Source organism: Capra hircus, chromosome 28 (assembly GCF_001704415.2).
Source record: "Capra hircus breed San Clemente chromosome 28, ASM170441v1, whole genome shotgun sequence".
Lineage (NCBI taxonomy): Eukaryota > Metazoa > Chordata > Mammalia > Artiodactyla > Bovidae > Capra > Capra hircus.
The window spans coordinates 39,952,984-39,976,369 of NC_030835.1; the positions used below are offsets into that span (position 1 = coordinate 39,952,984).

A 23,386-nucleotide genomic window follows, 5' to 3' on the forward strand; every position below is an offset into this window, starting at 1 on the left:
TGAAGCCATATGATACCCGTGAATAAGTTATTTTCTGATTATCTGATGTTAGGAAGCCTTTTTGATGAGTGCTATTTTTGTTTGAAATTTATACGCATAAACTCCTTTATTTATTTGGGCCGTACTGGGTCTCTGTCGCCGTGCACGCATTCTGCGGTTGCGGGGAGCGGGGGCCACTCTTTGCCTGCAGGGCTCCGGCTTCTCACTGCGGTGGCTTCTGTTGCTGTGGATCATGGGCCAGGAGCACAGGCAGCTGCATTTTCTGCACGTGGGCTCAGTAATCACAGCTCCCGGGCTCTGGAGCCCAGGCTCGGTCGCTGGGGTGCATAGGTGTAGATGCTCCTTGGCATGTGGGATTTTCCTCAATCAGAGATCGAAACTGTGTCTGCTGCGTTGGCAGGGGGACCCTTTACCGCTGAGCCACCAGGGAAGCCCGATGAATGGTATTTTTTGGATTATGGTGAAATAGCTATGATATTTTTACCATTTTAAGTGTACAATTCAGTGGCATTAATTTATATTCACCTTGTTGTACAACCATCACCACCATCCGTCTGGTGGTGAGCATTTTCACCTTACCAAACAGAAAATTTGTATTTATTAAACACGAACTCCCTGTCCCCTGGTGTTCTGGCAACCACCGTTCTCCTTCCTGAGTCTAGAAATTTGGCTCCTGGTTACCTCGTATAAGTGAAATCATACAGTACTTGTCCTTTTGTGCCTGGCTTACTTTATTTAACAAAATGTCCTCAAAATTCATCCGTGTTTTGGTATACATCTCAATTCCCTTCCTTTAAAAGGCTGAATAATGCTCTGTTGTATGGATAAAGCATAGTCTGATGGTCACTTGGGTTGTTTTTCCTTTTTAGCTGTTGTGGATAGTATTGCAGTGAACCTAGGGGTATAAATATCTGTTTTAGTCTCTGTTTTCAATTCTTTTGCGTATATATCCATATGTGTCCAGAAGTGGAATTGCTGGGTCATATGGTAATTCTATTCTTTTTTTTTTGAGAAACTTTCCATACCATGCTTTAGGTTTTTAAACTCAGAATTGGCCATATTGGCTGCATAAGTTATGCCAGTGAGAATTTCCTTCCTCCCTCTTCCTCTTGCACATAATCTTAAATTCAGCTGCAATTGAAGGACAAGTAATAGTACCTCTTCACCCATGGTTTCAATTCTTCATGCAAATTGAGGCAGATTAGAAAAGGAGGCTTTCGGAAGCCAAGACCTATCATAGCCTTTTCGATAGGTGACCCTAGAATGTGTTAGGGGCGCCATTCATACTGAGTGGGGACAACAGTTGTAAACCTGGCGTGGAGCGGGTGTCTTGCAGGCAGCAGAGAAGCCCGTCAGTAGTGTTTCTTCCAGGCTGTGCTCACCTTGTTGCATATGGAGTCCGTTCAGTGCCATGTGTGAGAGTGGGCCCTAGCCACTTTGCTCCAGTTTAGTTTGCAGAAATTCTCATGATTCTTTTTTTTTTTAAATTATGTATAATAAGAGATCATGGTCTTAGGAGCCAGGCTGACTTGAGTTCGTACCCTGTTCTCTGTGACGTGCTTTGGGTGCTTTGGGCAAGTACCCAGTCTTTAGAACACCAGTCTCCACTCTAGGGGCGAGGCGGAAAGGCCAGATTTTTTTTTTTCTTTTTTAATTAAAGTTTATTTGATTTACAATGTTGTGTTAATTCCTGCTGTACAGCCACATAACTCAGTTATCCATATATATATCTATTCTTTTTTATATTCTTTTCCGTTAGGGTTTAACACACAATATTAAATATGGTTCTCTTGAGCTTTTTTTTTTAAGATGATTGTGAATTTGTAAGTGACACATATTTAGTAGGGCGCCTGGCACATAGTCCTGTGTACTGACCACTGCTGTTCTTCAAAGCAGATGCTGTTTAACAGAAAGTGAAAAAAGTGAAAGTGTTAATTGCTCAGTTGTATCTGACTCTTTGTGACCCCAAGGACTGTAGTCCACCAGGCTCCTCTGTCCATGGAGTTCTCCAGGCAAGAATACTGGAGTGGGTTTCTTCCTCAGGGGATCTTCCTGACCCAGAGATCAAACTGGGGTCTCCTGCATTGCAGGCATCCGAGCCACTAGAGAAGCCTGCTGTTTAATAGAAGTTGGCTCCAAAATAGCTACCTGGAGCAGCAGTTCTCAAAATTTTGGTCCTAGGTCCCCTTTACACTTAAAAATGACTCAGGATCCCAAGGAGCTTTTGATTACACAATCAAAATCTTATCTCTACTGATACTCACAGTGTTGGAACTAAAGTCAAGACATTTAAAAACATTTATTAATTCATTTGAAATGGCAATAAGCCCTATAGTTTTTATTACAAATAATATGTCTCATGAAATCACCATTTTCCAAAACAAAAGATATCAGTGAGCAGATGACCTTGTTTTAGATTTTTTTGCAAATCTCTTACATATCTGGCATCAGAAAACAAGCTAGATACCCCTCTCTTTACACCATGATGTGTCTGCCTCTAGGAGACTGCACTACATTTTGTGTCCTGGTTTTGGTTTTGGCTTTGGATTTGGATTTGAAAATGGCTTTGACCTGCGAACCTCTGGAAGGGTCTTGGGAAGTCCAGGGTCCTCAGATCACACTCTGAAAACTTCAGAGCAGGAGTTTCTCTGTGAGTCTGAGCTGGGTCTCTTTCTTCTCTTGCAGGATCTTGCTCTTGGCCGTGTGAGCAGGAGCCCACCACCTCAGCCAGGTAAGCCTGCCAGCAGGTTGGACCTGCAAAGCCATCCTTACCTCCACAGCTGCTTTCAGTTCGAAAGTGTGCTTTTCAAAAAAAGAGGCTTTCTGTTCCCCTTGGCTTGCAGATTGAATGTTCTGATTTGTCCCTCCTGCAGAGCAGACAGGACTGCCCAGGTGGCTCAGTGGTAAAGAACCCGCCAGCCTATGAAGGAGACATAGGAGACATGAGACTCGGGTTCAGTCCCTGGGTCAGGAAGATCCCCTGGAGGAGGGCATGGCACCCCACTCCAGCATTCCTACCTGGAGAATTCCATGGACAGAGGAGCCTGGCAGGCTATAGTCCAAGGGGTAGCAAAGACTCAGACACAACTGAAGTGACTTGGCACGCACGTACAGCAGACCGGGATGAGCATTCCTCTGAGAAGCCTCTTTGGTTTGGAGGTGCCTACACTGGGGGCCTCAGGGGCAGTCATGTGCAGGTTCCAATTATTAGTTTTCTTTCCTTCCTTCCTTCTTCACTTCCTTCTTTCCTTTTCCTTCCTTCCTTTCTTTTCTTCCTTCCTTCCTTTCAGCTATTCAGCTATCATGTGGATGCAGCTAGAAAAGTCTGTGTGGAAATCCTCATTGGGTTGTTTTAACATGGGTTATCTTTATGCCCAATTCCAGGCAGCATCACAAATCTATTCAACAAATCTGTTGTTTAAAAAAAGCATGAGTGGAGTTCATTTGTTCAGATTCTTTCTCTTCTCTTCTGCAAAGCCGTGTACTCTCACACGTTCGCATGTAATGAGAACATTGTAATTGACGAGCTGCTTTGCTGCTGTTTAGTTGCTGAGTCGTGTCTGACTCTTTTGTGACGTCATGGACTGCAGCCTGCCAGGCTCCTCTGTCCATGGAATTTTCCAGGCTAGAATACTAGAGTGGGTTGCCATTTCCTTCTCCAGGGGATCTTCCTGACCCAGGAATAGAACCCGCATCTCCTGCATTGCAGGCAGACTCTTTACTGCTGAGCCACAAGGGAAGTGTTGCATAATCCTGAATAGATCATTTTATCATTCCACGTCCTCGTTTTGCATTGATGAAGTTAGGACTTATTTAACCCTCATCCAGGCTTAGAAGCCTGTTTTATCAGAGGATTAGAAGACTTGTTATGTGGGATAAGTCAATTATGATCATTAAGGGATTACTTAGAAAAATTTGGGTTGAGCTCCAAACTGTTACTCTTACGAAGATGAATACAATTTTCCGAGACAGCCGGTACCATGGTGTGATAGTGGTGTGCATTTCATTCGTCCTTCAGATTTCTAGTAAAAATTTTTTAACTCCTTTGGCGTCTTCTTATCAGAAAGCAGCTGTTTTGATGCCTGGACCATTATCTCATCCCTCCTTTCTCTGCTCTCAGCTTCACATTCAACCTCCTGCCTTTCTGGAAGGAAAATAAATATTGTCAGGGTGGTGCTAGACTTCTTTGTTATCCTGTCCTGTTTTCTTTTTGGCCAGTTTTGTTAAGGTCAATAGAATTCTAGGACTCCATGGACCTCCAGAGGCACCGTCATTTGTCTCCATTCACTTAAAATATTCTCAGACTGTTAAGCTCCTCATGCTCTTGCCCAAGTTTCTGAATCAAAAGCCTAGTTTCTCAATTTGATCTATTAGGAAACAGCATCAACGGGTGCAGGGGGTGGGGGTGGGGATCATTTGCTTGCTGATGGCAGCAACAATACCGTATGTTGTCAGGACCCAGATGTCAAGAGTGAGGTGAAGCTGTGACGCCTGGGCATCAGGAAATGCATTCGCTTATATGGAAGACTAATCTCATCCTCAGGCTCGTCTTTTTTGCTCCTGTGTTCATGAAAGTTAAAGGGGCATTAATATTCTCCAGATTATGTTTAAAAACATTTGTATCCCACTAGCAGCCAGATTTAGAAAAGCTTACCCACGTCAGGGAGACAGTCTTAAAATCTGAAGAGCTAAGGGGAGAGAAACCCTGGATCCTCCAGTTGCACGTTGTCCTGGAGGGTGGTTGGGTTCAATAATTGTTTATTGGATAATTTCTGTAAGTGGAACCCTCTGGTAAGTGCCAAGGGGAAGAAGATGATTAAAATGCAGCCCTTCCCTTTCAAGAGTTTACAGTCTTAACAGGAAGGAAAAAAGTATATACAAGTAGCTCTAATTCAGGGTTCACATCCTGTAGGCATCAGATGCTGAGATAATGCTAGTGAGCTGAGATGACCCCTCCACGATGCCTGGCATGCCCTGGGCACTTAATACACACATTTCAGTGGACAAATAAATGCATTTAGATATGTCCATTTTGGTATACTTTATTCACAGCAAAAAAAAAAAAAAGGATGTGCAGAAAGAGAAGATTTGAGAGATTTCATGGGACCCAGAGATTATGAGAATTTGGTGAGGTCTCCAAGGGCTTAGGGCAGGCCGGTCAAAGTCCCCCACATAAGATGCCTTTCTCCTGTATCCCAAGACCAGTCCTACTGGTTCCTGGCCTCCTCTTCCCAAGCCTGGGAGAACGCTTATTAGTTTTCTGTTTTCCCTGAACCCATCACTTGTGTTCAAGTGATGACTTGAACAGAATAGGATTTGGTCCCTAATTTGATAGGTCTAGCACCTTGGTTTCTCATGGACTGGTTCAGTGTAAGCAGATTTAAAACACGAAACCAGTCCTGCTTTGTACTAGGAATTCTTCTTCTTAAAAAAAAAAAAAAATCAGTCCGTTAATTAAGTAATTTCTGGCTGTGGTGGGTCTTTGTTGCTGCCTGGGTTTTCCTCCAGTTGCTGCAGCGTGGGGGCATTCATGAGTGAGCCTGCGGGCCGCTCAGGGTGGGGCTTCTCCTGCTGTGCAGCACCGTCTCTAGGCTGTGTGGGCTAGTGCAGCGGCGGTGCATGTACGGGGGCTCAGTAGTTGCCGCTCCCGGGCTCTGGAGCGCAGGCTCAGTAGTGGTGGCACACGTGTGGTTGCTCTGCAGCATGTGGGGTCTTCCCGGAGCAGGGATCAAACCCACGTCTCCTGCCTTGGCAGGCACTACTGAGCCACCAGGGAAGCCCCTCGGAACTACTTTTTTAATGGACACAATGACACAACTAGGGATTTCTTTCTTTTTCTTTTTTCCAGTGTCTTGTTCTTTCCATTAATTTCTGTCGGGTTGGATACATAACAGTGTGCCCATTATATTACAAATGATTTTTTTTCCCCTAAAATGTGATTCTGATCAATTTGATCACATGAGGGGGGACTTCATGATCAAATAGTCTTACTGTATCTGCAGCCCATTCCCTTTTTCTTCTAATAATTATGGTTGTGCATTATTGCAGCTTTATCTGCTTTCTCTTTACTGTGTAGTAGGTACTGTTGGGTACTCACGTCATGTTCCAGCAGCACTGAAGTAGGTATTACCATTCCCCTTGTAGAAATAAGGGAACTGGGTCCAAGGGAGCATAAATGGTTTGTTCAGGGTCACAGAACTAGTCATTATGGAGCCCTGAGGACCTGGGCTGTCCCAACTCACTATGACCGTGGCCCCAGGGCAGGGTGTCCAGTTGAAGGCTGAGTCATCCCGTTAGTCTCAGATATGTCCCACCGTGATCTCTTCTGCAGACAGCTATGAGAGGAGCAGAAAGAAGAGTTTGTACAATTGGATTGATAAGATGGCTATATATTGATCACTCGTAAAGATAAGCCTACTGATACTGTGTAAAACCAAATGGAGTCCTAACATCACTTTAAGGATGTGTGGTGGAATAACATAGAACAGTTATTGCATATTCTGAAACTGCAGTGAATGCTGAGTGAATGGCCCGCCCACAGCCTGGAGACCTACTTGTCTCAAGCCTCTTAAAACACACTTGTCCTTAAGGGTTATGAGTACCAGATCTTTGACAGCTTTGCTGGTTTTTTGGTGGCTTCTCAGTTTAAATGATAATTTGGCACGATTTCTGAAGGGTGACTGTGACCAATATGAATATCAGTGCATTAGGGATTATCATTAGGAAATATTTGAAATGCGTTATGTCAGACATTGCGTATGCTATCTACAGCGTTACCACTGATAAAACACCCACAGTTCTGTGCTGTAAAGACTGTATTCCCTTGGAGACAGGCTGCTCACACCCATCTTGGTTCAGAAACCTGAGAGTCAACATGGCTTTTTTAGAGAACATGTAGTTTTATAAGTTTTCTTTCCTTTGTTTGTTTAAAAATGTTTTTTAATTTATTTATTTGGCTGTGTCTGGTCTTGTTTATGGCACACAAGCTTCTCTCTAGCTGTGGCTCGCAGGCTAGGTGTGGGATCTTAGTTCCCTGACCGGGGATCGGACTCACATCCCCTGCATCGTAAGGCGAATTCTTCACCACTGGACCACCTCCTTTGTTTGTATTAAACATTACTCTTTGGAGAAAATATCAGTGGAAGATTTCAATGGAAGCGTTCCACACTGGAACAGTGGATGGTGTTAAGATCTGGATTCTGAGGTGAAATATTGTTTTTCCTTGATAAAAACAACTTTCCCTTGTAATTAGTAGAGTGTCTGATAGAAGCAGAGAAGCAAAGCCAGTGTCCCCTCTGAGAATCACTCCACATTCCGCAGCCCTCCTGCCCTGCGTTTTCTATGACTAGGAGGCTGCAGACGAGGCTCCTTTGGCCCCTTTACACCTTGAGACGCAGTAGGAGTCAGGGCGTGGCAGCCTTCCCTTCTGGAAGGTTGTTCAGAGGAAGGAGCAGAGTCCGCCCGTTAGGTGAAATGTGCCAGGTACCTGTATCTAATAACCTGCTAACAGAGGTGAGCGTGTTTTCTGTGGCACTGAAGCTTCTCTCTGGTTGTGATGCTGGCTTCTCTAGCTGTGGCGTGCAGGCTTGGTTGCCCCTTGCGGGATATGGGCTCTTGGTTCCCTGACCAGGGACTGAACCTGTGTCCCTTGCACTAGAAGGTGGATTCTTAAACAGTGGACCCCCGGAGAAGCCCCTAAACACACTGTAAAAATCAGACGCCTCGAATCTGTCTTCTCCTCAGTGTAGTGAGGCAGCTGCCAACCCTTTCTGTTTCAAGCTTCTCTTTCCTTCGGTGGGAGCAGCTCTGAGGTCGTCTCCCCACCCTGTCGGTGAGGGTACTCCAAGGACAGAGGTCACCCAGACACTTCAGGAAAGTCGCGCTCTCAGTTGCCCGAGCCGACTCCCATGTATTTGCAGACAAGCATCTGGAAAATGGACTTGGTGGAAAAACAGTTTAGTGACAAGAGCATTAAAGAACCTTCATTTTAAGGTTGGACGACAACAGGGATTGCTCTTCAGGTGGTGAGGTTATTAACTTAATGTCACTGTTGCTGAAAAGACAGTGGGTCAGGAGGATGCAGGTCCCAGGCCATGTCAGAGTCCCTGGGGCGGCTGCCAAGTGTGATTTCTTGGCTTTGTGCAGGAAAGAATTCAAGAGTGAGCTGTATTAACGTGAAAGAAGATTTATTCAGGGAGGAAACACGCTGCATAGACAAAGGTGGGCCACCTCAGAAGGTGAGAGCGGCACCAGGGTGTGGGGGTGTCAGGTTTTATAGGGGTGGCTGATTTCATAGGCTAATGAATGGGAGAAGTATTTCAGCTATTTTGAGGAAGGGGTGGGGATTTCCAGCAGTTGGGCCACCACCCACTTTTTGCCCTTTCTTGGTGGGCCTTAGAACTGTCATGGCACTGGTGGGGGTGTCCCTTAGCTTGCTGGTGGGTTACAGTGAGCATGTCCTGAGGCTCAAGGTCTAGTGGGAGTCAGCTCATCTGCCATCTTGGACCTGTTTGGTTCTAATCAGTTTGTGTTCCCTTGGGTTAGGTCATTCTTTTAAAGGTTGTGCCCTGCTCTTTCCTGTCTTATCACCTTGGGCAATTCACGTAACCTTTTATGTGTCACAGTTTGGATATTGGCAAAATGGAGATGATAACTTACCATAAAATTTTTATTTGAATTCAGAGAGGCAGTGTTTGTTATAACTGATCTAGCTATTTTATTAATTTCCTTTTGATTTTATCTGATAAATGTGCGTAAGTCCCTTTGTAAAACATTGTTATTTATTTTCCCCCTCTTAGCTTTATCATCCCCACAATGAAACTCTATGGGGCTTGTTGCTCAGTGTGGGACCCCATGGATCGTAGCCCGCCAGGCTCCTGTGTCCGTGAGGTTTTCCAGGCAAGAATGCCGGAGTGGGTTGCCACGCGCCCCTCCAGGAGATCTTCCAGACCTGGGGACTGAACCTGCGTCGCCTCACTGCAGGTGGATTCTTCATTGTCTGAGCCGCAAGGAAGCCCTTGTGGAATCCCCTTTTTATAAATACACTGAGAACAAGGAAGAAAAAAGCAAACGCCAAGTTAAAATCGGAGATTAAGGAGAATTAAAATTTGGGTTTTCGTTTTTTCATTTTCTCATGACCTCATCTGCGTTTTTGGAGGCTGCCCATTGTGGCTTGATTTTTATTCTGTCCAGCAGTGGTTTCTAGAAGAGCAGCACTCATGGCCTCTGGGTGGCCCATCCTTTGCAGGCTTCATCCCTGGTGCTTACGTAAGCAGATAGGTTAGGGGTCCCTGGAGAAAGAGATCTCGACAGGAGAACCCATTTTCGCCTAACCTATTTTGTGACCTAAGCCTGGCCACAGTGCTTGCCCTGGAACAGGCCTCAGTGATTAAGGGAGGAGATGCAGAAACTAGGGAGGCGCAGTCAGAAAACAGTAGTGCAGGACTTCCCTGCTGGTCCAGTGTTTGAGGATTCGCCTCACAGCGCAAGGGTCATGGGTTCCACTCCTGGTCCTGGAGGATCCCACATGCCGTGGAGCCACTGAGTGTGTCAAAACCCCCGAGGCTGCCCGCTTCAGAGCCCGCGCTCGGCACCCAGAGAAGCCAGCGCGATGAGGAGCCCACAACCAGAGAAAGCCTGCACGCAGCAGAGCAGACCCAGCACAGCCCAAAATAAATGCATGAGACTTTTAAAAAGGGAAAGAAACAGTCGTCCCCCCTGGGGGCAGGGCCCTGGTTCCTTACACCTTTGAGTTCTGCAGAAACTAAGGCCCATCCAGCTGGAGGGTGGAGTGCTGATGCTGACCCTTCAGACTTCATTCTGTTAGAGCCTGGACTGTGTTGACTTTTGCCCCAGTTCTATGCTGAATTCTCCTCCACTCAAGCCCCTTCATGAACTTGCATGTATCCTTGGCTTAAAATTTCTCAGTTTTTCTCTTCAGGGAGACACTGGTTTGGGAAGGATCCCAGTGTTCTCTTTATTCCTTGTGAGTAATTATATAGCCTTCCTTCTCCCATGCTTTGCCCTGGTCGTGTCTGCACCCACCAAGAGGTGAGCCCAGTTTGGGGATCACACTTACCCCACTGGCTTCCCCTCGCCTTGGGGGGCTTCCCTGGTGTCTCAGTGGTAAAGAATATGCCTGCTAATGCAGGAGACTCGGGTTCAGTCCCTGGATGGGGAAGATCCCCTGGAGAAGGAAATGGCAGCCCACTCCAGTTTTCTTGCCTGGGAAATCCCATGGACAGAGGAACCTAGTGGGCAATGGACCTGACTTGGCATAAAAACTTTGTTTCCTTAAGCCGTGGTTCTTAGCCTCACCAGAGAAGCTTTTAAAATTGTCAGGTATTTAACACTGATACTTAAAAACTGAGTTGGAAACTAAATTTCTGATGTCTGTATCTTTCAAAACTTGCCCAGGGGAAGACTGAGAACTCTGCTTTAGTGTAAGGGACTGTGAACGCGGTATAGGCAATAATAGCTATGATGTGGGTCTCTCTTTCCTGTCTGTTTATGTGGGGGAAAACAGACCTCCTAAAGGTGACAGGTGGCGCAGTGGTAAAGAATCTGCCTTCCAGCGTAGGAAATGCAAAGAGACACGGGTTGAATCCCTGGGTCGGGAAGGTGCGCTGGAGTAGGAAATGGCAACCCACCCCAGTATTCCTGCCTGGAAAATCCTATGAACAGAGGAACCTGCCTGGCTATAATCCATGGGGTCGCAGAGCCGACACGACCAAGCGACTGCACACGCGTGAAGGTGAGAGTGAATATTAGAGGAATGGGGGCCTCACCCCCCCCCCCAGTGACTGCACACACGTAAAGGGGACTGTGAATATCAGAGGAATGGGGGCCTCACCCCACCCCCAGTGACTGCACCCACGTAAAGGGGACTGTGAATATTAGAGGAATGGGGGCCTCACCCCCCCGCCCAGTGACTGCACCCACGTAAAGGGGACTGTGAATATTAGAGGAATGGGGGCCTCACCCCGCCCCCCTCCCGAGCAACTGCACACGCGTGAAGGTGAGAGTGAATATCAGAGGAATGGGGGCCTCACCCCACCCCCAGTGACTGCACCCACGTAAAGGTGAGAGTGAACATTAGAGGAATGGGGGCCTCACCCCCACCCACCCCCCCAGTGACTGCACACACGTAAAGGGGACTGTGAATATTAGAGGAATGGGGGCCTCACCCCCCGCCCCCCAGTGACTGCACACGCTTGAAGGTGAGAGTGAACATTAGAGGAATGGGGGCCTCACCCCCGCCGTTTTCCTGTGCAGGCTCTTGGGCTAAACTGGCTTGCTGGCTGTTCCGACGAGGTGAGGAAGCCGGGGAGGGGGCAGCGCGGGGGCTCGTACTGCCGGAGTGCGTTTGGTGTTCTTCCCACCCCTTTGTCTATTGTTTGGAAGTTGAATGTAGAGGTGATTCCTCTGTGTGATCTGCTTGCTGAACTGTACTATTTTTAGGCACTAACCCACACAATAGCTTTATAAAAAGGCTATTGAACCTTTTGAGGCTGCTGGATTTTGTCTGACAAGGGCTGAGTTACAAGGAGGCTCTCCCGCCTCCCAGTTCAGGCATGTTGGATTTTTTTCTGTTGTTTCTTCTTTAGAAAGCGTCTGAATAGCTTCAAAATACAGTGGTTTGGCAGCCTGACAGGTGATGCCAGATGTCTGTGTAGTTCTCCTCCAGGCCCCTGCTCTCCAGACACAGAGTTTCACAGGTGTATGTTGGGTTGCTAATTTTTATTTTGTCTCCTTTTCCTCTTAAAATGTGCTAAAATACGCATAGTTCATAGTGCTGGGGACAAAAGTGAACTCATGAAGCATTTTCTTATTTTTGAGTCTCTGCCCTCCTTCTAAAGAGATGTGTTTTCCTCCGTCGAGGGGATCCCCTCGTCTGGATCTGCTTACCAAGTGGGATTAAACAGCAAGCCGGTATGATGTTATTGTAAATTTGTTTTTAAAATGACAGTCAGACCTTACTGGTTCCTAAGCCAGTCTCAGTCTATGCATCCATCCATTAGGAGGCAGAAGCAAGACTTACTAGTAGTTGTGATGGAAAAACAATTACTCGTGAAATAATGTGATCCCCTTAATGTGTCCACATAATGGAGTGGATATTGTTTGTGATCCTTTTCTTCTTTTTCTCTCTCTCTCTTCATTAAAATCCTATAATAGGCAGTGTATTAGAGTTGCCCCTCGATGGCTTTGACTTTTTAAAGTACGTATCTTCATAAAGTTCACTCCCATGCTCATTTTCCACCAGGCAGTTAGCCAAGTGAAGATTCCCTTCCCTGGTGCTTGGTGATGGGCGGACTCCAGCTTATCTATGACAATGTGCGTGATTAATAGGGATGGTGTTAACTCCTTTGTGTCAGTGTTGTGAATGTGTGATTCTCCTTGGCTCTTCAACTGTGCTATTAGGATCCATGTCCTAGGTCCTATCCATGCCTATCCATAGGGATATGCCTGGCCTGTCTTGATAAGGGGAACATTTTGGTTTTCCCAGATACATGTGGGTCACTTCCCCTCTTGCGTCTCATCAGTATTTCTCTAGGATCTGATACCCTTCACACCTCCTTGAGGGGTTGTTGCCGATTTGGGCAGCTCATCCCTGTTGCTGCCGTGGTTATTCTGTCAGAGTCTCTGGGACCTCTGCAGGGGCTGACTTTCTGGCGCCCTTTTGCCTCCATCCCTGAAGGAGCCTGCCCGCCTGCTAAGTCACCTCAGTCATGTTGACTCTCTGCAACCCGGTGGCCCATAGTCCACCAGGCTCCTTTGTCCATGGGATTCTTGAGGTGAGAATACTGGGGTGGGTTGCCATGCCCTCCTCTAGGGGATATTCCCGACCCGGGGGTTGAATCCATGACTCTCGGGTCTCCCTCATCGGCAGGCAAATTCCTTACCACTAGCGCCACCTGGGAAGCCCCTGAAGGAGTCTAGTTTCTAAACCTGCTCACTACTTGAGGTCTTTTTTTGGTCTGTGGCATGCAGGGTCTTAGTTCCTGACCAGGGATTGAACCCGTGTGTGCCCCCTGCAGTGGAAGTGCAGAGTCTTGACCACTGGACCGCCAGGGAAGTCCCATCTGAGGTCTGTTTTGAACTAGCCGTTCCCAGGCCCCCTGCACACGCTTCCCCACGTCCCTTTCTCTCCTGCCCCTGGATTCTGGTTGACAAGGTTAAGATGGAGGCTCGTATTGTAAATAGGATCCTTCTCCTGCAATCGTCCGAGTGGACCTCTGCATGTTTGGAAATCATCTTGTCATTCAGAGTGCCGTAGTATAGGCGAGGGCTTCCAAGCCCAGCGTGCTAAGGAACTTAGGCAGGGTCCCACCTAGGATCTGCCAGTCATGGGTGAGGACTGTTCTGTTTCTGTGTCGTATTGTAGATGTGGCAGAAATAACCAGCAGGATCACTGGGCCGTTGCTCCTGGATGCACACAGATTGCTTTCCTGCTCATTTATTTTCCATCTCTGACAGAGAGGGACATGGGATGACTCTGTGATCTCTGTATTCAGCCTACCTAGGACCAAACTCAAAGGTAACCAGTGTAAGATCCAGCTTGAATCCTTGTACAGTGAGAGACTTACTGTTAAGTGTATCACTTTGTCATTGTTGTGGTCTCATGTTTGTGCTGAGTGGGGGCTTCAGTTACTTTGCGTGCTGGTGGGTTCATTTGCTAAGTCGCGTCCAGCTCCTTGTGATCCCGTGGACTACAGCACACCAGGCTTCCCTGTCCTTCACCATCCCTCAGAGGTCGTTAGCAAGTTTTATACAACAAAGCAGGATCATAAGAGGGGCCCTTCAGAGTCCAGCCAGTCAAGGCCTAAATGTAGTCCTTATTCTGATGCCGTAGTGACAGACCAGGTGCGTATTTACAAATTCACTTAAAATAAGCCAAGCTCACTTCTTGAAATTTGTGTGAAACCTCTATCTCCTTTACCCTGATAGACTGTGATGTGGAGTTGGGGAGACAGTCTAGGAGGACAAGGTGGTCATTAATGTCATAGAAGGTGAAAGGAAGGTCCAGGAACTCGTATTTGCCCAACTTGACCTTGGTAACCTGGAGATTGTGATGCGGCTCCTAAAGACTTGGTCCACATAGGAAATGTCCGTATCAGCTGACTCCTTATCTGTGTGAGCAAATGTGTAAGACTCACAAGGCATTTTTAATTCTATTTCGGCTGCACTGGGTCTTCATTGTGGTGGGCTTCTTTCGTTGTGGAACATGGGCTCCGGAGCGCACAGGCTCTCTAGCTGCGGCTCACGCTCAGTAATTGTGGTGCGTGGGCTTGGTTGCCCCACGACGTGCAGGATCTTAGTTCCTTGACACGGGATTTAACCTGTGGCTCCTGCAGTGGATGTGCAGAGTCTTAAATGCTGGGCCACCAGGAAAGTCCCGGGGTTGTACTTCCTACCAGGCTTCTGCGTTTGGCTGTGGAATGCAAAGCACTCTGCACCTATTGGATCCGGCTGAGCTGAGTTTATCTCATTATTTGCCTGTATCTGGAACATCCCTTTTGTATGATGATGTTGAGGAAAAGTTTATCGAATGAGAAGCTGGTGCCCAGTGATGGTGCTCTGCGTAATGAAGTACTTTTCTTCGCTGGGCTGATTTCTGTGTCACCTTTTCATCCCCTGTGGGCTGGCAGGAGGGAAGCTGGGCTCTGACTCCCTGTGGGGCTTGGACAGCTGAAGTTGCAGATGTCCAGAAACTTGTGTGAATTCAGGTCCTCCCCTAGGTTACATACTGGAGATCACCCCTCTCCTCTCACCTCCCCACTCCAGCCCCTGCCCCCCACTGGTAGGAAGAGGACTCTAGAGTGTGAAATTAACACATCAAGGGAATTTATATCATGGTAGCCTTGGGCTGGTTTTTGCAAATTAAATTTTGCAGACATTAGCCTCAGCTCAGCCCCAGCACTACTAATTTCATACTGGTGAAGCCAAACTTGTTTCAGTGACGTTTCTACCCTGAGAGGTGAAGAATCTGGTTTACATTAGGATGGTGAGTCTTGCTGAGTAGATTGTTGTCTCTTTTGTAAAACCTACTGTTAACCGAGAGAGATTACCCTCAGTAAAACTCCTTTGACTTGGTGTAGCAGTTTGAGAACATGCGTAAGTATGCAGAATGGTGCGTCAGCCACCCAAAGTGCCAGCCAACTCTTTCAGAAGACTCTTGTGGGTAATATTCATTATTTGGCATTCAGGAAAAAGAAAAAAAACATTTCCCAGTGCACTCTCAGACCCAATTTTTTCATTATCTCTGAGACCCGTAATCACATTAACTATGTTCACTAAGCTAAGATGCCCAATTAGTAATTTACAAAAATAAATATAACCATCATGGGACCCCGAATACTGACCTCTTCTTGGTCCCCATGTTCACTGCCTCCAGGTAGGCAGAGGTCAGAAGGTTGCTGGGCACCTTTGCAGTGGGAAGAGGGGAGGGGGTGAATTGAAGGATTGCTGGACCCAATAGTGACAGTTAAGAGGAGATACCCTGTCTAGCGGGCTTCCCTGGTGTCTCAGATGGTAAAGAATCTGCCTGCATGTAGGAGACCTACGTTTGGTCTCTGGGTCGGGAAGACCCTCTGGAGAAGGAAATGGCAACCCACTCCAGTATTCTTGCCCGGAGAATCCCATGGACAGAAGAGTCTGGTGGGATGCAGTCTATGGGGTCGCAAAGAGTCAGACACCACTGAGCGCCTAACCCTTTCCACCCTGGTTAGGGGTCCTTTGCCCTAGGATGCTAGAGTTTGCTATAGGTTTCTTCTTTCGCCATATCTCCATTCCCTGACCAAAACGCCTTCCTTAATTATATTTTGACATTATTTAGACCTTTAACAGTTAAATTTTACAGGCCTCAAGGCTTCTTGTTCTTTTAAATTTGAATCTTGGTGGTGGTGGTGGTGGTGTGGGTGGTGGTGGTGGTGGTGGTGGTGGTGGGGGTGGTGGTGGGGGTCGGGGGGTGGTGGTGGTGGTGGGGGTGGGGGTGGGGGTCGGGGGGTGGTGGTGGTGGTGGGGGTGGGGGTGGGGGTGGGGTGGGGGTGGTGGTGGGGGGCTGGGGGTGGTGGTGGGGTGGGGGTGGGGGTGGGGGTGGTGGTGGGATTTGGTGGTGGATCCCCTTGCTTCTCATGCCTCTCGGGGAGGGTTCCCTGTTCCAGATGAAAGCCCATAGCCTCCAGTCTCCAGGTAGGGTTCTGTTTGAACCATGTTGTTTACGACGTGTCACTTTTTCCATAGGGCTGTGTCTTTGTTCTGGCTTCCTCTCCACACCAGTGTTGCTTCACTGATGTGGATGTAAGAGTTTATATAAGAGCATTCTGCCTGAATGTTTTACCTGTGGGCTCTGTCTGTCACCTGGTTGCGTAGCACTTGGCGTCATGCTGGTACCGGCTGCTGGGCGGGGTGGCCCTTGCTAGCTCCGGGCTGCCTGGCGTTGTGTCGTTTAGCTGACAGGTTTTGTTGGTTGCTTGCTTTTTGCTTTGCCTTTTCACCGTGCCAGGTACCTTGTTAGGCACAGTGAGAGAATGTGAAATTGAATAACTTTCTCTGCTTTCTAGATTCTTAGTCTAGCAGGGGGACAGACAACATGTAAATAAATAAGTAATGATACTGGGTAGTGTTTGCCAGGATACAGAGCGGGTGAGAGCCATGGTCCCAGAGGTGGTAAGAGCACAGGAAAGACTCATTGCCTGCAGAGAAACTGTTCTTGCCGAATTTAGGGAAGTCTGTAGTGCCCGGGGTTTGGGGTAACCAGGGCTCAGTGGTAGCGAATGGAAATTCTTTTTTAAAAAAAATATTTATACTTATTTATTTACTTGGCTGTGTCAGGCCTTAGTTGCAGCAGGAGAGATCTTTAGTTGTGGCATGTGGGAGCTAGTTCCCTGACCAGGGATCGAACTTGGGCCCCCTGCATTGGACGTGCAGAGTCCTAACCACTGGACCACCAGGGAAATCCCTGGGATTGGAACTTCTGATTGAAGTCATAGTCTTGTAGGGTCTAGCAGCCTGTGGGGTTAGGAGAGTCAGTGGCATGCATGTTGAAGAAACACACAGGAAGAATTTTGTAGACCCTAGACTAAAAAAAATTAGGCTTCCCTGGTGGCTCAGTCAGTAAAGCGTCTGCCTGCAATGCCGGAGACCAGGGTTCCATCCCTGGGTCGGGAAGATCCTCTGGAGAAGGAAATGGCAACCCACTCCAGTACCCTTGCCTGGAAGATCCCATGGACAGAAGAGCCTGGTATGCTACAGTCCATGGCGTCGCAAAGAGTCGGACACGACTGAGCGGCTTCACTCACTTACTCAGACTAGAATTAAACACCTACCCCTGGAGTATAGTATGTTGCTTCCACAGCTGAAAAGCTAACTAAACTCTCTGAGTCCCTTATCTCACATTTAACAGGGACGTTGATAACCACGTCATTGGACGTCCTACCCCAAGTTGAATGCCTCAAGCGGAGCCTGGACCGAAGCTGGCTTTCAGTGTGCTGTGTCCTCCTGTCCATTCTGTAAGCCTCCTGAGTCTGTTGAGTGGACTTTTCCACCAGCACCTCTGGTGGATTTGACAGGCACTGACCTTGCCGGCCTCTCACCTCCTTCTGCCCTTTTTCTTTATTTAACGGTCATCTTTAGTATCTGTTCATCGTTTGCTGATGGAGCACAGGTGAAAATTTACATTTGTGGGATGTAGGATTTTCTCTCCATTCCTGACTGTGGCCCTAGAATGATCATAAGTGTCTCTCTTGTATCTCTCTTGGCTGTTCTGGTTTCCTCCATTCTGTACTCTTTGAAAGTTGGTATCTGGATCTAAAAAATGGAAATGCAGTGGACTTTTTAAAAAGTTATGTATTAATTTTATTTGGAGGATAATCACTTTGCAACACTGATGGTTTTGGCCATACCTCCGTATGAATTGGCCATGAGGTATATATGTGTCCCCTCCATCCTGACTCCTCCTCCCCTGAAATGAACTTTTTAAAAGAAGCGTACTTTAAGGTTTTTGGGTACATAATCTTATTTGTTGTTTTGCAGACCTAAGTCTGAGCCCCGTGTTCATTAGCTCGGAGCCTTTCAGTCTTCTTCTACTTTTAAAACACTGTAGAAGAGACGGTAAAATGTTTTAGAAAGCAGAAGTTCAGGATTCTCAAGTGTGATTGAAAGTAACTCCTGGTGATGCATCCTTTCTCTGGACTTTCTCTTGTTCTGTCTCTGAACTATACACGCCTACCTGTCCAGTTTCCCATATCTGCGTGAAGTCTGTGCCCCATTCATAGCCGCCTCCTAGGTGGCAGGGTTCATATTCCTGTTATCTGCAGCACTTTGAGCACATTTACAGAATTTATTTTCACTGGGTGCGTTAAAGCTGCACTGTGGCCCCACCTATCACTGAAAGGAGGGAAGGGAAGTTTGGATTTCAGTCTTTCTTTTAAAAAGTAAGTGGAGGAACTTCCCTGCTGGTCCAGTGATGCAGACGCCACACTTCCTTTGCAGAGGGCCTGGGTTCGATCCCTGGTTGGGGGAACTGAAGACCCCGCATGCTGTGGGGATGGCCAAAAAAGTAAAACTAAATTTAAAAAAAAAGTGAATGATGTTCACCAATTGGATATCTCTGCTTGAGCGACACTGGCAGCCCCACCACCTACAAAGAGCCTTGGGGCCCCGACGCTGACATTGGGCCAACGCTGAAATCGAAGTGGAGGAGATCGGAGGGTCCACCAGCATAAGCCTTGATGATAGAGACTTGGTTCGGTTCAGTTCAGTTCCTTCTTCTGTTGGACAGTGGGTAAAGAATCCGCCTGCCAGGGCAGGAGATGTGGGTTTGATCCCTGGTTTGGGAAAATCCTCTGGAGAGGAAATGGCAGCCCATTCCAGCATTCTTACCTGAAAACATTCCATGGACAGAGAAGTCTGGCAGGCTGCAGTCCCTGGGGTCACAAAGAGTTGGACACGACGAGTGACTGAGCGCGCACACGCATTCCATTGGTAGTTTCTGGAACAGGCAGAGTTATCAGCTTTACTCACAGTCTGCACATGAAGCATCGTTGAACAGCGCAGCGGACCCTGAATTCCTGAGGCCGGTACTTCAGCCTGAGCACTCCTGCTATCTTTGGTCGGAATGTCGCGTCTAAGAAATCCCATGTTAGCTCCGCAGGGACTCTCACCATGGGGAGGCGATCCTTGACCTGTTGACAGTCCTCTGCTTTTACGTGGGCTAGTCCCTGCTTCAGAATGCCGCTCAAGGACATCGTTGCCAGGGAAGCAGGTTTTCAGTTAATACCCTTGTGATGGATGAACACCCCCCCCCCCCAATTCTTCTACAATGGAGAATTCACAGAATGGCTTCATTTAGAAATGGTTTTTGCTGTTTTCTAGGACTGAGACTGCGGTCCACTCTCCTCCTGCTGTTCTGTCCTTTTCATCCGTTCATTTATTTGGAATTCCCAAAGACCCAGTGGGCTAGTGGGTGCTTTTCGAATCTGCTGATTTTCTGTGAGGCTGATGTCATGGTCTAGAGCTTTACCCTTACATATGCTAATTATTAGATTACACTGGCAGTTGGGGGGCTTTGTTGGAGGGCCTTGAAAAAGGTGGATTATACATGGCTGTCTTCTCTGTCTTGGAGAAGAGAAGTGAGAGCCTGTGTATGGCAGAGCAGTGGTAGGACCTGCGGGCTGTGGCACGTGGTTAGAGCCAGTCTTTAGGACGTGGGCGGCATGGGGGTCTCCATGCTCGCCCTCGTCGGGTGTTAAGTTTGGAGAGTGTTCTGTGGATTCTCTAGCCCCAGGTTAGCGCCAGGTTAGGGTCAGGGTCACTGTGAGTCGGGTTACCTCCAGACTTGCCTCCAGGAATGCCTGCTTTCCAGATCTGGCCTACGTACCGTAGGGGTGTGTTTTTGAGTCTAAACACTTTCCTGTTTAAATTTGTCTTGGGGATACCTCAACTACAAGACGACACAACACATTTCTCTGAACAGTTTCCTTTGTTCAGTCTATGTGTTGCCTGTTTCCCTAGTACTGATGAGCACAGGCTCTGCGATTCAGAGCCTTGAATAGAGTTTGTGTTATATCTGACTTTGAAGTAAAAGCCTCGGCCAGGATTGACTAATGAGTATACATCCATTTGTTTTGTTTTGGGCCACACCTCGGGGCATGTGGGATCTTAGTTCCTCCATCAGTGACTGAATCCTCACCCCCTGCCTTGGGCGCTCAGAGTCTTAACCACTGGACTGCCAGGGAAGTCCCTGTGCATCCATTTGTAAATGCAGCTTCTGGCTCAACTGATGTGCTTTTCTTTCATAGGCACTTATTGTAAGGATGCAAGTCAGATACTTAATAGGGAGAGAAAAGAGGGCTTTTGGTTTTGTTAATTACAGACACTCGTGGATGGTTCGCAGCCTTGCTCACATAGACACTCATTGTTGGAAATTATTTCCCCATTGTTAGTTTAATAAAAATAAGTGAAACTTTTTTAGTCTGTTTGTTAAAATTAAACTGATAAACTCTGGAATTCCTGGGAACAGCGTCCAGCTCATCCAGCTCGCTGTGACAGCCGCAGGGCCAGGGTGCACCCCAGACATGCCTGGCTGCAGATACCGTTTCTAGAAAGAAAAACATCCTTCGTGTGCTATAGTGTCAAAATATGTCTGCGTTATGTAAATGATGCACTCCTTGAAATAAGTAATTGTTTCATTCTTCATTAGACTAGCCTTCTTGCAAAAGCAGCCTGCAGAGAACTCGAAACAGTATCCTGAGAAAGAATAAAGGAAACTGATTTGAGGTAAGCTTTGTGGAAAGGGTTTTCCTATTGAAGGCTTCCGTATTTGAGAGATTGGATTAAGGTAAATTTGTTAAAAATAGAACCTTGAATGTAAATATTCTATTTTATAATCCCTTCTTTTAGCAGAACCCCTTCCTGTGACTTTTCCTATGTGAGCCAGTCTCTCATTGGAACGTATTTGTCTTGTTACTGAAGTTCCAAAGCAATCTTGCCACTGATGTGCCTTATTTTACTTAGAGATTTCTCCTTCTTTTCTGACTTTCTCTGGTAACTGCATTTAAATAATTTTTGCATTTGTTAACATCTGTCACTCAGAAGTACAGACTGATAATCAAGATAGAAATTTAAAATCGAATGTATCCATTTTGATCCTCAATAGTTACTCTGTTGGGGAAAAAAACACAAAAACAAACCCATATTTTCTAGAGAAGAAATTGAAAGCAGTGTTGTGGGAAGATGCCTTTGTTCATCTTGCCTGCTTGAGTGGATTATAAGTTTCCTTAAGTCAGAGCTTTGGGTTTATGTATCTTTCACTGCTTGCCATGGGGCCTTGCCCATTAGTAAATGCTTAATGAATGCCCGATTTTAGGAATGAAGAGGTTAGTGGAAGTTTGACTTTGTTGATGCCTTATCTGTTCTTAATCAGAAAATTTTTGTTGTGGTCGCTGTTTGATGGCTCCAGCTCCATAGTCAATGGAAATGTTATGTGTGTGCTAGGAATTCAGAGTCTGGTAACAGAGAGAGGAAATATTCACAGAGGTCAAATTTTAACATGAGTTTTATAGTTGAAGAGGATTTAAATGTATATATTCTCTAATATTCAAGAAAATTAGAGATACCAACGGACCGTTTCATGCAAAGGTGGGCATAATAAAGGACAGAAATGGTATGGACCTAACAGAAGCAGAAGATATTAAGAAGAGGTGTCAATAATACACAGAAGAACTATACAAAAAAGATCTTCATGACCCAGATAAACACAATGGTGTAATCACTCACCTAGATCCAGACATCTTGGAATGGGAAGTCAAGTGGGCCTTAGGAGGCATCACTATGAACAAAGCTAGTGGAGGTGACGGAATTCCAGTTGAGCTATTTCAGATCCTAAAATATGATGCTGTGAAAGTGCTGCACTCAATATGCTAGCAGATTTGGAAGACTTAGCAGTGGCCACAGGACTGGAAAAGGTCAGTTTTCGTTCCAGTCCTGAAGAAAGGCAATGCCAAAGAAAGCTCAAACTGCTGCACAATTGTACTCATCTCACATGCTAGCAAAGTGATGCTCAAAATTCTCTAAGCCAGGCTTCAACAGTACGTGAAATACGTGAACTGTGAACTCCCTGATGTTCAAGCTGGATTTAGAAAAGGCAAAGGAACCAGAAATCAAATTGCCAACATCTGCTGGATCATCGAAAAAGCAAGAGAGTTCCAGAAAAACATCTATTTCTGCTTTATTGACTATGCCAAAGCCTTTGACTGTGTGGATCGCAACAAACTGTGGAAAGTTCTCCCAGAGGTGGGAATACCAGATTACCTTACCTGCCTCTGAGAAATCTGTATGCAAGTCGAGAAGCAACAGTTAGAACTGAACATGGAACAACAGACTGGTTCCAAATCAGGAAAGGAGTACGCCAAGGCTGTATATTGTCACCATGCTTATTTAACTTCTATGCAGAGTACATCATGCGAAATGCTGGGCTGGATGAAGCACAAGCTTGAATCAAGATTGCCAGGAGAAATATCAATAACCTCAGATATACAGATGACACCACCCTTATGGCAGAAAGTGAAGAAGAACTAAAGAGCCTCTTGATGAAAGTGAAAGAGGAGAATGAAAAAGTTGGCTTAAAACGCAACATTGAGAAAACGAAGATCATGGCTATCGGGTCCCATCACTTCATGGCAAATAGATGGGGAAACAGTGGAAACAGCGAGAGACTTTATTTTGGGGGGCTCCAAAATCACTGCACATGGTGACTGTAGCCGTGAAATTAAAAGATGCTTGCTCCTTCGAAGAAAATCTGTGACCAACCTAGATAGCATATTTAAAAGTAGAGACATTACTTTGCCAGCAAGGATCCATCTAATCAAAGCTATCGTTTCTCCAGTAGTCAAGTATAGATGTGAGAGTTGGACTGTAAAGAAAGCTGAGCACTGAAGAATTGATGCTTTTAAACTGTGATATTGGAGAAGACTCTTCAGAGTCCCTTGGACTGCAAGGAAATTGGACCAGTCCATCCTAAAAGAAATCAGTCCTGAATCTTCATTGGAAGGACTGATGCTGAAGCTGAAACTCCAATACTTTGGCCACCTGATATGAAGGACTGACTCATTGGAAAAAACCCTGATGCTGGGAAAGATTGAAGGTGGGAGGAGAAGGGGATGAGAAAGGATGAGATGGTTGGATGGCATCACCAACTCAGTGGACGTGAGTCTGGGTAAGCTCCGGGAGTTGGTGATGGACAGGGAGGCCTGCCGTGTTGCGGTCCAGGGGTTCGCAAAGAGTCAGACTTGACTGAGCGACTGAACTGAACTGATATATATGTATATTATATACACTTGTAAGGGGAGGAAATGGCTTACCAGGTGGTGCTAGTGGTAAAGAACCC

The 23,386-nt window shown here is 46.6% G+C and overlaps 1 protein-coding gene and 1 non-coding gene across 7 annotated transcripts in view; one reads left to right on the top strand and one right to left on the bottom strand.

The window, feature by feature from the left end:
* The window catches only part of SIPA1L2 (signal induced proliferation associated 1 like 2), a 242,677-nt gene that overhangs the window by 61,304 nt on the left and 157,987 nt on the right, over positions 1-23,386 (top strand). For all 6 annotated transcript variants that reach the window (XM_018042332.1, XM_018042336.1, XM_018042333.1 and 3 more), the window contains exon 2: positions 2,686-2,731. The gene's annotated coding sequence lies outside the window, so the exon portion shown is untranslated. The remainder of the gene's footprint in view (positions 1-2,685; positions 2,732-23,386) is intronic.
* On the bottom strand, positions 16,883-16,955 carry TRNAG-UCC. The gene has a single exon. It is a non-coding gene; the product is annotated as a tRNA-Gly (tRNA).